Source organism: Phoca vitulina, unplaced genomic scaffold (assembly GCF_004348235.1).
Source record: "Phoca vitulina isolate PV1807 unplaced genomic scaffold, GSC_HSeal_1.0 scaffold11, whole genome shotgun sequence".
Taxonomy (NCBI): domain Eukaryota; kingdom Metazoa; phylum Chordata; class Mammalia; order Carnivora; family Phocidae; genus Phoca; species Phoca vitulina.
This window is the reverse complement of record NW_022589714.1, coordinates 8,574,291-8,591,797: the sequence shown is the minus strand read 5'-3', so window position 1 is coordinate 8,591,797 and position 17,507 is coordinate 8,574,291. Positions and strand designations below refer to the sequence as shown.

At 35.6% G+C, this 17,507-nt stretch overlaps 1 pseudogene; it reads left to right on the top strand.

Moving 5' to 3' along the window:
• The first annotated feature begins 3,838 nt into the window (after positions 1-3,838).
• On the top strand, positions 3,839-16,888 carry LOC116635747 (annotated as a pseudogene).
• Positions 16,889-17,507: the final 619 nt, after the last annotated feature.

Here is a 17,507-nt window from a genome sequence, read left to right as displayed (position 1 = left end):
GCCAAATGGCAGGACCTTATCTTGACTCCTTTTTTATCCCGCCTCCTAACTGTCCACCTGCTGCATGACCTTTTAAACAAACCTTTCTTCTTTTCTCTGGATCTCTGCTATACTTGAGTTTTTAGTGTCTTAATACTTAAGTTCTCAGCAATGGTTATGAGGATCAAACGAAGAGAAAATCGTGAAAGTAATTGCCCTACATAAGGACAGGGATTGCTGTTATCTTTGCCTTAAAGCAATGTTTGATAACTTTATTATGCTCTTCATCCACATTCTACACACACACACACACACACACACACACACACACACACGCGGTTGCTCTGGTTTATATATCTGTCTGTCACATTTGTTTTCATAAATTTAGTAGTTTCTTACTCTCTCCTTTATATTTGTCCACAACAGTTAATATTCTGTCTTTTCTACAAATGTTACTACCTGACTAATAAATATATATTCAGTGCTTTTGCATGCTAAATTTTTCATCAATGAAAATTCTTTACTTCCTGAGGGTAGCTTGAGGCTCTCCTTTTTCTAGAATACAGTTTCTACAAACTACATTCTTTCCCTTTCTTCTTTTCTCAGATTAGGAAAACTGTTGGGGATATATTTTGTAACCAATGGAGTAAAAACAATCAGTACAAGATACATTTTATTGTTACAGCTAATCCATACACAAAGGAAGGAGGTAATTTCACCTGTCTTCCTAAATCATGAAGACTTTTCTTTCTAGGGACGGTTTAGGATTGAGACCCTGGTCACATGGTTATTATTCTTAGTATCCTCAGCCTTGTAGCCTGCCAAGAATAGAGCTAAAAGCAGGCTGTTGTTTATATGATATAATTGGTGAAGTGCTAGGAAGAGCCCTAAGTCTTCACACATCTCCCTAGAGCATTCCAAAGTACTTAAAATTCCTACCTTCAGAGTTAATGCTTTCTTTTGCTCAAATGTAAATAGCCCGAAGGGATATCATAATAAACCATTATCAGTCATCAGCAACTCAGCGTGAATTGGTCTATTAGATTCTTTTCCTGCTAACAATAGATGGCCAAGAAGAAAGTGAGAATTCAACAGAGAAGCTTTCACTGAAGTGAGTTGTTTGCTGCTGCTGCCTCTGTGAGAGAAAAATCTGGAGAGGTACTTATCCCCCATCACTCTTTTCACTGACCAGGAAACCAGAGCTCCTTTGGAGGGAGGATGTACTGGGATTGGAGCCATCTAGAGAACTGAGCTAAAAGGACCTTCTTCACTTGCCTGCAGGGTCAACTCTAGGCAAAATTGTGAAGAAGTAGCTGTTAGGTCTTTCTAAACTTTAAGTATGACAAGTATGATTCTGGAAAAGCTCAAAATGGTATCTGACAGTCAAAATGGTTTATCACACTTCTTTAACACATAATGTTTAACACTTATTTTTTGAATCAAGCTACTTACTAAGATGGAAGTACTCTGTATTCCTCTCCATATTCCCTTTTTCTCATTTCTGTGACTATTGTGGGGCCACTGATCTCCATCCATTTTGGAAAAGGCTTTTTGACTTCTTTGTGGAATATTTATGGCTAACAAAGTCTAGTCAATATTCTTCATGTGTCCTACACACTGAAGCTAATCCCTACATCATGAGATCCCCTTGGGGGATTGAATGCCTGGTTAGTTGAGGCACTTCCTTCTCTCTCGCTTGCTCTCTTGGTCGCACACTCTCCAGCATTTTCCATTCTCACCTGACTACAAAAACTACTGGAAAGAGGTGATAGCTCATCTCGATAAAGCTCTCTAGACTTTTAGCCACATCTTTTAAGAATTCGCATTCATGGGGTGCCTGGGTGGCTCAGTCATTAAGCATCTGCCTTCGGCTCAGGTCATGATCGCAGGGTCCTGGGATCGAGCCCCGCATCAGACTCCCTGCTTAGCAGGAAGCCTGCTTCTCCCCCTCTCACTCCCCCTGCTTGTGTTCCCTCTCTCACTGTGTCTCTCTGTCAAATAAATAAATAATCTTTAAAAAAAAAAAATAAATAAATAATAAATAAAAAATAAATAAAAAAAAAAAAAGAATTCGCATTCATTTCAGAAGCAGTAAAGGATTATAAATTGAAAGTGCTCCATAGAGGAAACACTTTTTTGCTTGGGAACAGCCAACAAATTATAGGTGGTTTCATAAATTAGCTTCATCCACAGATGTTCCAATTCAAATATTGTTCTCAGTTATTGATTTATTGAACTTGTCATATTATCTCTTTATGAAATTTATCAGTTATGAGAAAATTTTCTCTAAATAAATACCTCCCCACTTCATATAGTATTTTTATTCTATTGCTGGCTCTTTCTCCTCTGCCTAAAAACATGCTCAAGCTTTTCTACATCCTAGAATTGTACAAATCCCTTCTTGGACTCAGTTTACTACTCAAGTGAATGCTTCATGTCTCTTCTCTTTCTTGCAGACTTCTTGAGAAGTCTCCATGTCCTAACCTCCCATCTGCTCATTAACTGATTATGATATCATTATTATTTATTTTATTTTCAGTTTCATCCTACTCAATCTTCCCATAGCAGTGGCCAGTGTTGGACCTTTAGACCTTTCTCCATCCTTTGTTTCCACCACATTACATTCTGTCAGTGCTTCCACATTTCTGACTATTTTTTGACTTTGCTGATTTATTCTTCCCTTGTTCTTTTTAAAATACTGGGCTAATCTGGATTTTCTTCTTCCTTTTTTTTAAAATTAATTTTATTATGTTAGTCACCATACATCATTAGTTTTTGATGTAGTGATCCACGATTCATTGTTTTCTTCTTCCTTTAAATATCTTCACTGGGTGAACTCAATGACTCCTATGTCCTCAACAATCATCTCAATTCAAATTCCAGTGTTTCTTTCTCCTAGGCTTCAGTTTCATCTCTACTTATAGGTACCACAAACTAGAAATATCTAAATCAAACACATTATCTTTCCTCCAAAGCCTATTCATCCTTCCACAGTCCCTCCCTCACTCTAAAACATGGTTTATATAAACATACAAGCCTGAGTATGGGTAAAATATGCATTTTTTTACATCTCTTTTTCTTTTATTCCTGTATTTAATTGGTCACTATATCCTGTGTATTCTCATTTTTAAATTTAAAAATTTGTCCATTCATCTCCATTATCATTTCTGCTGCTTTAACCCGAACCCTCATCCTATCTCATTTCTTTTGAGATTAAGTGTTGTGTATTATGCTTTAATTAGAGTTCTAATTAGAGTTCCCTACCCCAATTTTGTATACAAAAATAGACCATCAGACATTTGTTAAGTGAATAAATGAATACCTAACATTTATATTTCATGAAGATTACTCTACTGTCTAATACTAACACAGCAGTTATTATTCACCAGACATTACTCTAAATGTGTTAGCTATATTACCTTATTTAATATTTATAAATTTCTTTTGAAGTAGGTACAATTATTCCTATTTTATAGATGGGGAGATAGACATAGAGAAGTGAACTGACTTGTCCAAGTTTATACAGCTAATAAATGGCAGAGCCAGAATTATATCACTGTTTGGCCTTAAATCCATGCTTTCAATCACTGCACTTCCTTACATTTCCTTTTGCTCTGCTTCTATGTATTACATTAAGATCCTAATTATTTTTCCATTATAGCTACGAGAATACAATGGTTACTCAATTTACAAACTTACAGATACAGATCTGGAAGTAAATTCATATTTTCAGCTTCCTCCAACCCTTCAACTAATCCTAGAGCAATTCAGAACCAAGTTAATTCAGAGTTTAAAGGGAAACTGGAGATTAAAGCAGGGTCCATTGGCCCAATAACAAATAGAGGTGCAAACAACCAGCATGGTTCCTATAACCCAAAGCAAAATTAGACCTCAGGAGCTGTATCTGGATCTCTTGGTGAATATTAGCCCTGTCATGTTGGACAATGGGTAGCACTGAGTTGAGAAGATAAGGCTCTAAGGCAGGACAAAACATAATATGGAGCTGCCATTTAGGACAAAGTGAGTAGATGCTCTAGAGTAAAAGTAAAAGACAAGTCCACATAAAGGAATGGATTAATGTCAATAAATGTAAAGGAGTCAAGAATATGAAGAAACCGAGAGCCAAGATGGGTCATGGGTGAGAGAGGGGCAGAGAGCAGACAGCAGAAGAGAATGTGTGCCAGAGGCAAGAATGCCTTCAAAATGAAGGTAAAGTCACTTCAGATGTCTTACACTCTGTGGTAGATTTTTGAACCGAACATCAGAAGACTGCTTATAATTTGATTCTACGAGCAATCACATGTGCAATCCTGGAAAAGCTACTTAAACTATCTGGAACTCACCTTTCTCATCTGTAAAATCAATTTTTTATTTTTTATTTATTTTATTTTTTTAAAGATTTTATTTATTTATTTTGACAGAGAGAGACACAGCAAGAGAGGGAACACAAGCAGGGGGAGAGGGAGAGGGAGAAGCAGGTTTCCCACAGAGCAGGGAGCCCGATGTGGGGCTCGATCCCAGGCCCCTGGGATCATGACCTGAGCCGAAGGCAGATGCTTAACCAACTGAGCCACCCAGGTGCCCTGTAAAATCAATTTTTTAAAGATTTATTTTATTTATTTGAGAGAGAGAGAGCGCATGTGAGTGAGGGGAGGGACAGAAGGAAAGGATCTCAAGCAGACTCTGTGCTGAACGCAGAGCTGGATGAAGGGCTTAATCTCATGACCCTGAGATCACGACCTGAGCCAAAATCAAGAGTGGGACACTTAACCAACTGAGCCACCTAGGCACCCCTGTAAAACCAAATTTCAACATGGGTAATCTCTGATAATTACATAGTTACAAAGTCTAGTATCATTTACACAATGGTTTTAATGATTTTTGATCATGGACGACTCTTAATAGCAAAGAAATCTTAGCAAGTACCCCCATTTAGGAACATGCTAAATGGACAAATTTGTAAATTATTTCTAAATGTGTTATTTTGTACAAACATCACTTTACTAATACATTAAGTATGTTATGAAACACAGAAATAGAAACATAAAGATTAAGCAATACAGTTAAATGCCTTATCAACTGTGATGTATCATATAATCATTACTATCTCAAGGCACAGTATACAAGTAGGGTGATGTTTATCATTATAATGGATGTAAATGCCTATTTAAAATAGTCCTAGACAATTTTGATTTTTTGCCCAATTCTTGTTAGATCTGATTAGATTTTCATTACTTTTGTATTGCAGTTTGGCTGACGACGAGCTTTTTCTTGGATTTAGAGAAGTGTTAGCAATGTTAGTTTCTTGTTCACCCACTCTTATATATCAGTATTATCTTATGAAGTTTCTTGGAAAAAATCTTTTAAAAAATATTTCCATTATGTAAGCATTCATTCCGTTAACTAATTAACAGTATACAAGTCCATCTCATCGGACTTTTTGGATTCCCTCACTAGCAGCTCCAGAGAGAAGGACCAAATGCAGGTCATTTTCTTGGGAGGTGATCTTTGGAAGCACAGGAGCACGTTGCTGCCAGGGGCTCAATCACAATACTGACCTCTCAGAAGCCATGTTGGACATACCTCAGAATCATCCTTTCCTGGATGACTGAGGCAGCTGGCACATTTATCCACCAACTTTCATTTCCCATTGGTTGATGGTTGTCGCCAGTGGCTTTAATTCCCCTCCACCTCTGGGTTACACCTGTCTCTGGCAGAGCGAACTCCAAACTCCCATGGTGCTGAAGAATCAGGCAGAGAAAAGAGATGCTGGTGCTAGAGGTGGAAGGCTAAATTTTAGCGTGCTGCAAACTGTTTACTGCACCTAAGGTGAATTCAGCTGGGCTCAGCGAGAATGGCGAGTGGTATCTACAGTGTCTGCTACACCTGGTGATGGTGAGGATTAGGAGTAAGGTTAAGATTAGTAAACTGTGATAAATTGAAGCAAACAAAGAAAGGACAGCACTGGTATCTACCTCTCCCCTTCTTTCCTCAGGATATACTCAGTTCCATATTTTGGCAATCTGTGTATTAAACATTAATAATAAATTATAATTTTTTGGGATGCCTGGGTGGCTCAGTAGGTTAAGTGTCTGCCTTTGACTCAGGTCATGATCCCAGGGTCCTAGGATCGAGTCCTGCATCAGGCTCCCTACTCAGCCGGGAGCCTGCTTCTCCCTCAGCCTGCTGCTCCACCCCTGCTTGTGCTCACTCTCTCTTTCTCTGTCAAATAAATAAATAAAATCTTTTAAAAAATGTATAATTTTTTAATATTTTTAGACAAAATATGTAAGTGGAGGCTCTAATATTTTCTTTCCGCATTTTGAAGGTCATCTTCTATACCTCTTAGGGGCATGCATCTCTGACTTATGATCAGCTCTAGAGTTGGGTGACCTAAATGCCAGGTTCCTTAAGCTACTGAGATGTACCTTCTGAAAAAAGCTGCTTCAGACCCAGGAAGACATGCCAGGTGTTGCAGGTTCTGGCAACCTTTACGTCTCTAATGCAAAATTGTGGGCTTCTGCTAACAGCGCACCTGCACATCCTCCAAGGACAAGTGCGGGAATACCCTGGAGGCCTCTGGAGGGTGCTAAAACATCAGAGCCCTCTTACAGGAAATACTGCAGTGAGCGGCTACCTAGTCAAGAGAACGAACTAGAGGGAGGAAGAAAATGACATCTATCTGCATATAAGCTATTCTATAGAGCAAGTTTAATTATTGTATCATTGATGTTTATAATCATGGTGGAGCTAACATTTTCTCTTTGGCATTATCACAAGTCTATACATGAGGTTAAAAAAATTAATTGAATAATTTTGACATTTGAATGCCATCGATTAAGTAACTCCTGTATGCTAAATCCCCGTAAAAAGTGGTGTGAGTTATAAAAGAGATCAGTAAAACTCAGTCTCTTACTTTTCATATCGTAGGGGGGGAATGAACATTGCATATAAGCAACCATAAAGCAAGGTGGAAAGAGATAAGATCTGTAAGAAAAATACGAAGGGCTGTGAATATTCTAAGATAGAAAAATTATTTCTGCACCAAGCAATTTATTATTTCTTGTGATAATAGCTAAGCCTAACCCAAATTCCATGCCTTGGAAATTTCTTTAAACATGGTCCACTGGTAAGCCCACCAGTTGAAGTTTAGTAGTAAGCAGCCTTGGGCTTAGAAAAGACAGAGAAGTCTGAGATGGGCCTTTAACTCAGTAATAACTACACTGGACTCTAAAAACGCCTTCAAGAGACAAAGCAGAATACATTCTCTAACTCTTAATCATAAAGAAAAATCTAGTGTTTTGTGATATGTTTTTAAGCCACAAGCTTTTAAGAATACAAAAGCAAACAATGGAAAAAATTGTATACTATTTGTACTGGCAATATATTGTTGCAGCTTTCTTGAGCATGAAAATATTTTCTCAATAAAGCTGTTATCATAAAATGGAAACTGATATGTTAGGTGTCTTTTTTCTTAGTCAGAAATCAATTTATAATGAGATTATACACATGAAAGAATTTGTAACAGATATTTTAATAGAAAATCACGTTGAGTAGAGCTATTCAGAATTATAACAAATAAAAAAAGAATTATAATAAATAATATTTCATGCTCAAATAAGTAGGAATTCTATACTTTTCATATTAGGTATTAGGTACAACTTGAGATCTAATAAGTACATTTTCCATTCTGTCCAAAGACTTAAAAAATGTTATAATGAATTGCTTACAATAAAATGTATTTGTCACATTAGCTATATACAATATATATTTGACAACTTTTTATTTATTTATTATTAGTATTTAAACTTACCGAAACATAGTTGACACACAATGTTATATTAGTTTAAGGTATACAACATAGTGATTTGACTATTCTATACATTTTTCAGTGCTCACCAGGATAAGTGTCATCACCATAAAATGTTATTACAATGTTACTGACTATATTCCCTATGCTGTACTTTTGATCTTGTGATTTATTTATTTTATAACTAGAAGTTTGTACCTCTTAATTTCCTTCCCCTATTTCACCCATCCCCCAGCCTCTGGCAACCACCAGTTTGTTCTCTGTATTTATTATTCTGTCTCTGTTTTTGTTTGTTCGTTTTTTCTGCTTTTTTTTAGATTCTATGTAAGTGAAATCATATGGTATTTGTCTTTCTGTGTCTGACTTATTTCACTTAGCATAATACTCTCTAGATCCATCCATGTTGTTGCAAATGGCAAGATCTCATTTTTCTTTATGACTGAGTAATACACCTTATATGTACACACACCACATCTTCTTTTCCATTCACCTATTCATGCTCACTTGGGTTGCTTCCCAATTTTGGCTATTGTAAATAGTGCTGCAATAAACACAGGGGTGAATATCTTTTTGAATTTGTGTTTTTGTTTTCTTTGAGTAAATACCCAGTAGTGGAATCACTGAATCATATGGTATTTCTATTTTTAATTTTTTGAGGACCCTCCATACTATTTTCCACAGTGGTTACACTCATTTACATTCCCACTAACACTGTATGAAGTTTCCCTTTTCTTCACATCCTCACCAACACTTGCTATTTCTTTTCTTTTTGACATTAGCCATTCTGACTGGTGTGAGGTTGATATCTCATTTTAGTTTTGGTTTGCATTTCCCTGATGATTCGTGATGTTGAGCATCTTTTCATGTGTCTGTTGGCTATCCCTATGTATTCTTTGGAAAAATGTCTACTCAAGTCCTCTGCCCATTTTTTAATCAGATGTGTGTGTATTGAGTTGTATCAATTTTTTGATCAGATGTGTGTGTATTGAGTTGTATCAGTTCTTTACATATTTTAGATATAAACCCTTTATTGGATATATCATTTACAAATATCTTCTTCAGTAAGTTGCCTTTTTGTTTTGTTGATGGCTTCTTTTGCTGTGCAAAATCTTTTTATTTTGGTGTAGTCCCAATAGTTTAATTTTGCTTCCCTTGCCTGAGGAGACAGAGCTATAGATACGTTGCTTATGGCCTATGTACAAGAGATTACTGCCTATTTCCTTTTGGGAGTTTTATGGTTTTAGGTCTGCATTTAAAGAAACATTTTGAGTTTATTTTTGTGTATGGTGTAAGAAAGTGGTCCAGTTGCATTCTTTTCCATGTAGCAGTCCAGTTTTTGCGACACCATTTATTGGAGAGACTGTCTTTTCCCCATTGTATATTATTGCCTCCTTTGTCGTAGATTAATTGACCATATAGGCATGGGTTTATTTCCATCCTGTGTCACTGATCTATGTATCTATTTTTGTGCTGGTACTATACTGTTTTGATTACTATAGCTTTGTGGTATATCTTGAAATCTGGCATTGTGATACTTCTAGCTCTGTTCTTTCTCAAGATCGTCTTGGCTATTTAGATAACTCTTTAAAAACACTTCAGTCACTACCTCCAAATTAGTATTTACATATATTTTCTTTATGTGAGCTCTGATAAGCTTTGTTGAAATTTCAAAACTTCTCATAACACCAAGCTCCTGAAGTACCTACTTAAATTCTGTTGTTTGATGCAATGAATACCCCACTATTGAATCTACATCATGAAAAGTGTACTATTTTTTTATCTTTTTTTTTTTTTTTCAGACAGGGTGACTCATCTTTTTTCTTTAGGAAGGAGAGAACCAGTGCTTCCAGTTCCTCCTTTTTCTAATTCATCCTCCATACTGTTACTGAAGAGATTTTTTTTAAGGCAAAATTCTGAGCATATCACTCTCTCCTCAAAGCCTTCATAATACCTCATCACCTCCAGAATAAGGTCCAGACCCTTTAGTGTAACATTCACAGCCCCTCACACCCTTTGCCTCAAACTACTCCTTGTATCCCATTCTCCCACAATACCAGTAAGTTTGTGGTTCCCTAAACATGTCATATTTTTTCTTTCTTTGTTTTTGAACATTCAACACTACTCAGAGGACTTTCCACACAGACACTTTCTTTACCTGCCTGGTAAACTCATATTCATTCTCTAATACTCACCTTAACATCACCTTCTTCTTGAAATGTTTTGACCTCACACAGTATGGATTGCTCCATTCTATGCACTACCCATGCAAATTATGATACCTCATGTATGGCAATTAGTTGTTTACATGGTTGACTTCTACATCAGACTATAGTCCTTTCTTCTTTGTGTTCTCACTGCCAAGGAAAACACCTATTGAAGGACTGCATGGATGGATGGATGGATGGATGACAAACTAGAGTCTCAATCAGCTACTTTAATCCTAGTGCAATTTGAAATACTTAAATAATTAATCTGATACCTTCTTAGCTAATAGGTTTTTAGAATGATTTTTAACTTCCAGAAAAAAAAGTTTAGAAATTATATTACAGCACTTTTAATGGGAACTGAACTTTCTTTTACCCTCTTTCCTAAAGAAAAAAGATGAGTCACCCTGTCTGAAAAAAGAAGATAAAAAATAATACACTTTTCATGATGTAGATTCAATAGTGGGATATTCACTGCATCAAACACAATTTTATTTAAATTGTAGTTAGTTAACAGACAGTGCAATACTGGTTTCAGGAGTAGAATTCAGTGATTCATCACTTACATACAACACCCAGTGCTCATCACAAGTGCCCTGTTTAATACCCATCACCCATCTGGCCCACCCCCCACCCACCTCTCTCCCTTAACCCTCAGTTTGTTCTCTGTCATTAGGAGTATCCATTTTTGTTTCCCTCTTTCCTTCTTTCCCCCTTTCCCATATGTTCCTCTGTTTTGTTTCTTAAATTCCACATATGAGTGAAATCATATATTTGCTTTTCTCTGATTGACCTATTTCACTTAGCATAATACATTCTAGCTCCATTAACATCATTGCAAATGGCAACATTTCATTCTTTTTGATGGCTGAGTAATATTCTATTATATATGCACCATATCTTCTTTGTCCAGTCATCAGTCAATGGACATTTGGGCTCTCTCCATCATTTGGCTATTGTTGATAATGCTGCTATAAACATTGGGGTGCATATACCCCTTCAAATCTGTATTTTTGTATCCTTTGGGTAAACACCCAGTAGTGCAATTACTGGATCATAGGGTAGTTCTATTTCTAGTTTTTTGAGGAACCTCCATACTGTTCTCCAGAGTGGCTGCACCAGTTTCATTCCCACCAACAGTGCAAGAGTGTTCCCCTTTCTCCACATCCTTGTCAACAGAAATGTCAATTCAGGTCCTCTGTCCATTTAAAAAATTGGTTTGTTTTTTATTACTGAGTTGTAAGAATTCTTTGTATATTCTAGATATAAATCTGTTATCAGATATATGATTTATAAATGTTTTATCCCATTCTGTGGTTATCTTTCATTTTCTTGATGGTGTCCTTTGAAGCATAAAAGTTTTTAGTTTTTTAATATATTTGTTGTTACTGTTTGTGTTCTTATTATATCTAAAAAGGCTTTCCTTAACCTAAGGTCATGAAGATTTATTCATTTTTTTTCTAAAAGTTTTATAGTTTTAGTTCTTACATGTAGGTCTATGATCCATTTAGAGTTCATTTTTTTAGAAGGAAGGAGCCTAAGTTCATTTTTTTGCATGTGGATATCCCATTGTCTCAGCACCATTTGTTGAAAGCAATCTTTCTTTATTAAATGGTCTTGGCACTTCTCTCAAAAACTGAGTGAACACAAAGGTGAGAGTTTATATCTAAACCGTCATTTTTATTCCATTGATCTATTAGACTATCCTTATGCCCCCACAACATTCTCTTGATTACTGCAGCTATGTAATATATTTTGAAGTGATCAAGTGTGAATCCTCCAAATTTGTTCTTCTTTTTCAAGATGATTTTGGCTACTCTGGGTCCTGTGCATTTCTTTATAAATTATATCATCAATTTATCAATTTCTGTAAAAATCTCAACTGAGAATTTAATATGGATTGTATTGGCTGTGTAGACCAATTTGTGAATACTGCCATCTTAATATTAAGTCTTGTAATACACAAACAAGAGATGTCTATCCATGTATTTAGGCCTTCTTAACATCTTTCAGCAAAGTTTTATAGTTCCCCCCCTTGCTTTATTGAGGTATAATTGCAAAATAAAATGATATATATTTGAAGCGTGTGATGTGATGAATCCATCGCCTCACAAAGTTACTATTTTTTACTTTTGTGGTGAGAATGTGTAAGATCTACTCACATAGCAAATTTCAAGTAGACAATACAATATTATGAACTATAGTCACCATACTGTACATTAGATCCTCATAATTTATTCATCTTGTAATAGAAAGTTTGTACCCTATAACCAACATCTCCCCATTTCCCCCACCCTCTGCCCCCGGCAACCACCATTCTTTTTTTTTTTAATTCCACATATAAGTGATAACATACATGGTCTTCCTCTGTCTGGCTTATTTCACTTAACATAATACCCTCCAAGTTCATTCATGTTGTCACAAATGGCAAGATTTCCTTCTTTTCTATGGCTGAATAATATTCCTGTATATGTAACACATTTTCGTTATCAGAATAGATAGTAGATATTAGGTAAAATAGATATTTTCTTTCTCTATCCATCAGTGGACAGTTAGGCTATATCCATATGTTGGCTACTGTGTATAATGTTGCAATGAACATGGGATTGTTTCTTTTGAATATATACCCAGAATCACTGTGGTTTTGATTTGCATGCCCCTGATGATTAATGATGTTGAGAACCCTTCCATGGATCTGTTGGTCATTTGTATTTCTCCTCCCGCTCCCTCTCCTCCTCCTCCTTCACAGAAATATCTATTCAGGTCCCTTGTCAATTGTTTAATCACTTCTTTTTGCTATTGAGTTGTATGAGTTCCTTATATATTTTGGATATCAGCCCCATTTCTCATATATGGTTTGCCAACATTTTCTCCCATTCCATAGGTTGCCTTTCCATTTTGTTGATGGTTTCCTTTGTTGTGCAAAAACTTTTAATTTGATATTGTCCCATTTGTCTATTTTTGCTTTTATTACCTACACTTTTGGTGTCATATCCAAAAAAATCATTGCCAAGACTAATGTCAAGGAGCTTTTTCCCTTTTTCTTCTAAAAACTTTATAGTTTAAGGTCTTATATTTAAGTCTTTAATCTTCTTCAAGTAATTTTTGTGAGGGGTATAATCTAGAGATCCAGGATCATTTCCATGTGGATATCTAGTTTTCTCAGCATCATTTGTTGAAGAGACTATCTTTTCCTTTATTGAGTTTTCTCGATATCCTTGTCAAAATTTCTTTGGCCATATAGTTGAAGGTTTATTTTTGGTCTTCAGTTGATTTTTGAACGAACTCAAGTCTACCATGATTAGATGACTCTTTACATAGCAATTAAATGCATGGCTTCTTGTATCAGTCTGCAGGAGTGTAAGTACTCCACCATTTACTGTGATGTTAGACAATATACCTTTCTGCAACCTATTTTCCTTATCTATAAAACAACAATAATGATAGTGCCTCCCTCAGAGTGGGATTATGAAGAATAAATAAAAGAAAACTTGTTAAAAATGCTCGCTACATAGAACTCAAAAAAATCTTAGCTATTATTATTGCCTATTTTTCACAATTTTATTAGGGCACATCCAACACAATTATAGCTCCCTAAGGATCTTCAGATGGTTTCCTATGAATTTTAGGATTGTTTATTCTATTTTTGTGAAAAATGCCAATGGAATTTTAATAGAGATTGCATTGAAGCTGTAGATCATTTTAGGTAGTATGGACATTTTAACAGTATTAGTTCTTCCAATCCATTTATTTATGTCTTCCTCGATTTTTTTCTGTAATGTTTATAGTTTTTATTGTTCAGGTTTTTCACCTCCTTGGTTATATTTGTTAATACTTGGTTAAATTTGTTAATACTTGGTTAAGTTTTTTGTTTTTTGTTTTTGATGCTATTGTAAATGGGATTGTTTTCTTAACATCTTTTTTGGATAGCTCATTGTTAGTATACAGAAACACAACTGATTTTCATATGTTGATTTTGTATCCTGAAACATTACAATTTAGCAGCTCTAACATTTTTTTGGTGGAGTCTTTAAGGGTTTCTTTATTTAAGATCATGTCATCTACATAGGGACATTTTTACTTCTTCCTTCCTGATTTGGATGCCCTTCTTTTCCTGCCTAGTTGCTCTGGCAAGGACTTCCAGTAATATAGTGAATAGAATATGGTGAATAAAGAAGAGCACCCCTGTCTTGTTACTGATCTTAGAGGAAAAGCCTTTGGATTTTCACTGTTATGTTAGCTATGGACTCGTCATATTTGGTTTTTATTATGTGGAGGTATTTTCTTTCTCTACCTAATATTTTGAGAGTTTTTATCATGAAAGGATGTTGAATTTTGTCAAAGGCTTTTTCTGCACCTATTGAGAGGATCACACAATTTTCATCCTTCACTTTGTTAATCTACTGATTTGTGTATATTGAACCATCCTTGCATCCCAGGGATAACTCTAACTTGATCATGATGTATGATCCTTTTAATGTCCTGTTAAATTCAGTTTGTTAGTATTTTTTCATCTATGTTCATCATGGATATTAACCCGGAATTCTCTTTCCTTGTAGTGTCTTTCTCTGGCTTTGGTATCAGTGCTATGCTGTCTCATAAAATTATTTGGAATGTTCTCCCCTCTTCGGTTTTTAAGGAGTTTGAGGAGGATTAGCATTAATCTTTTTTTAAGTGTTTGGTAGAATTCACCAGTGAAGACATCTATTCCTTTCTTGGGAGATTTTTGACTATTGATTCAATCTCCTTACTATAGATCTAATCAGATTTTGTATTTCTTCATGATTCAGTCTTGGTAGATTGTATGTTTGTAGGAATTTGTCCACTTCTAGGTTGTCCAGTTTGTTGGCATATATAATATTTTAGGAGCACTCTCTTACAATCCTTTGTATATCTGTGGTGTCAGTTGTTACTTCTCTTTTGTTTCTGATTTTATTTATTTGGGTCCTTTTTCTTTTTTTTTCCTTGACGAGTCTGGCTAAGGCTTTATCAATTTGATTTATCTTTTCAAAGAAACAGCTCTTGGTTTCAATGATTTTTTTTTTTTTTTTTAGTCTTTATGTCATTTCATTCTGCTCTGATCTTTATTATTTCCTTATATCTACTCACATTGAATTTTATTTGTTTTTTGTAGCTCCTTTAGGTCTAAGTTTAGTTTTTTCACTTGAGCTTTTTTTGTTTCTTGAGGTAGGCCTGTATCACTATATATTTCCCTCTTAGAACTGCTTTTGCTGTATCTGAAAGATTTTGGGCCATTGTGTTTTCATTTTCATGTGTCTCCATATATTTTTTAATATCTTCTTTGATTGCTTCATTGACCCACTGTTGTTTAGTATCATGCTTGTTTAGCTTCCATTTGTTTGTGTTTTTTCCAATTTTTTTCTTGTGATTGATTTCTAAATTTATACTGTTGTGGTCAGAAAATATGTATGGCATAATTTCAATCTTGTTAAATTTACTGAGGCTTATTTTGTAGCCTAACATGTGATCTATTCCAAAGACTGTTCTATGTACAGTTGAAAAGAATGTGTTTTTGAATGGAATGTCCTGTATACATCTGATAGGTCCATCTGGTCTAATGTGTCACTCAAAGACATTGTTTCCTTATTGATTTTGTCTGGATTATCTATTCACTGATGTAAGTGGGGTATTAAAGTCCCCTACTATTATTGTATTGCCATCAATTTCTCTCTTTATTTTCACTAATATTTGCTTTATGTATTTAGGTGCTCAATGTTGGTACACAGATATTTGCAATTGTTATATCTCTTGTTGGATGTCTCCCCTTTCATTTTTTATTTTTTTTGTTTGTTTTTTCTTTTTTTCTTAGTCTAGCTAAAGGCTTGTCAATTTTGTTTATGTTTTGAATAAACAACTCTTCATTTCATTGATCTTTTCTATTGGTTTTCAGTTTCTAATTCACTTATTTTTGCTCTCATCTTTGTTATTTCCTTCTTTTTGCTACTTTGGGCTTAGTTCTTTTTTTTTAGTTCCTTGAGGTATAAATTTAGGTTGCTGATTTGAAATACTCCTTTTTTCTTAATTAGGCATTTAGTGCCTGCTTAGAATTGCCCTCTTAGAACTGCTTTTGACCTCCATCAAAAGAACCAGCTGCCTGGTAGCACCTGCTGTTGTACCTCCTTATCCTCCCACATCACTGCTGCTGCTTTGGCTGGATGACCCCTTATTGGGGATAAGTCTCCCAACTTTGAGGCCAAAACTATCATTGGCCACATCCATTTTCATGACTCTCTGAGAGTCACATGGGGCATTCTTTTTTCCCAGGCTGGAGACTTAACCCCAGTGTGTACTACAAAGCTTGGCAGAGCAGCAAATCTGGCACCAGAATTTACCAAGAGGAATGTTAAAGATGATTACTCTTTTAATAGATGATGTTGAAGACCACCCTGCCTGGAGCAAGGGTATCAATGCTTACAATGGTGAGACGTCCACAGAAATGTTACCTTTTCCAATCACTGATGATAAGAATCAGGAGTTTACTATCCTGTTGAGCATGCTTGGACCCAGCAGAGAAGAATGAACAGGGCATGCCTGTGACAACTTGTGCGATGTTTATTTTTGGTCCTGATAAGAAATTGAAGCTGTCATTCTCTATCTAGCTACCACTGGGAGGAACTTTAATGAGATTCTCGAAGTAGTTATTTCTTTCAAGCTGACATTGGAAAAGAGAGTTGACACCCTGGTTAATTGGAGGAATGAAGATGGTGTGATGGTCCTTCCAACTATCCCTGAAGAGGTAACCAAAAAAATTTTCCCTAAAGGAGTCTTTACCAAGGTGCTCCTATCTGGCAAAAAAGACCTCCGCTATACTCCTCAGCTGTAAGGTTCTCTGAGAAGTTGGTGCTGGAATTGCTTGCTTAGCACAGTGAGCCAAAGGATGCTAGCTGCTAATCATGTTTTCCTGCAGCAATTTTGTAAAAACATCCTGGTATCATCCTAAAAAAAAGAAGGGGGGGGGAATTGCTTATCTGCAGTTTGGTATGTTGTGTTTCCATTTTCATATGTTTGAATATTTTTTGTTTTTCCTTTTGATTTCTTCTTTGATCCATTTATTGTTCGGAGGTGCATTGTTTAATTTCCACATATATTTGTAAAATTTCCAGCTTTCTTCCTGTTACTGATTTCTCATTTCATACCATTGTGTTTGGAAAAAATACCTGGTATGATTTCAGTCTTAAATTTGTTAACACTTGTTTTGTGGCCTAACATACAAGCTAGTCCAGAGAATGTTCCATGTGTGCTTGAAAAGAAAATGTATTTTGTTGCTGCTGGATGGAGTATTTTGTATATGTCTGTTAGGTCCATTTGGTCAAAAGTGTAGTCCAAGTCTAATGTTTCTTTATTATATTTTCTGTCTGGATGATCTATATATATTGTTGAAAGTGGGGTATTGAAGTCCCCAGCCATTATTGCAATGTCTATTTCTCCCTTCAAATCTGTTAAAATTTGTTTAATCTAGTTAGGTGCTCCAATGAGGGTGCATATATGTTATA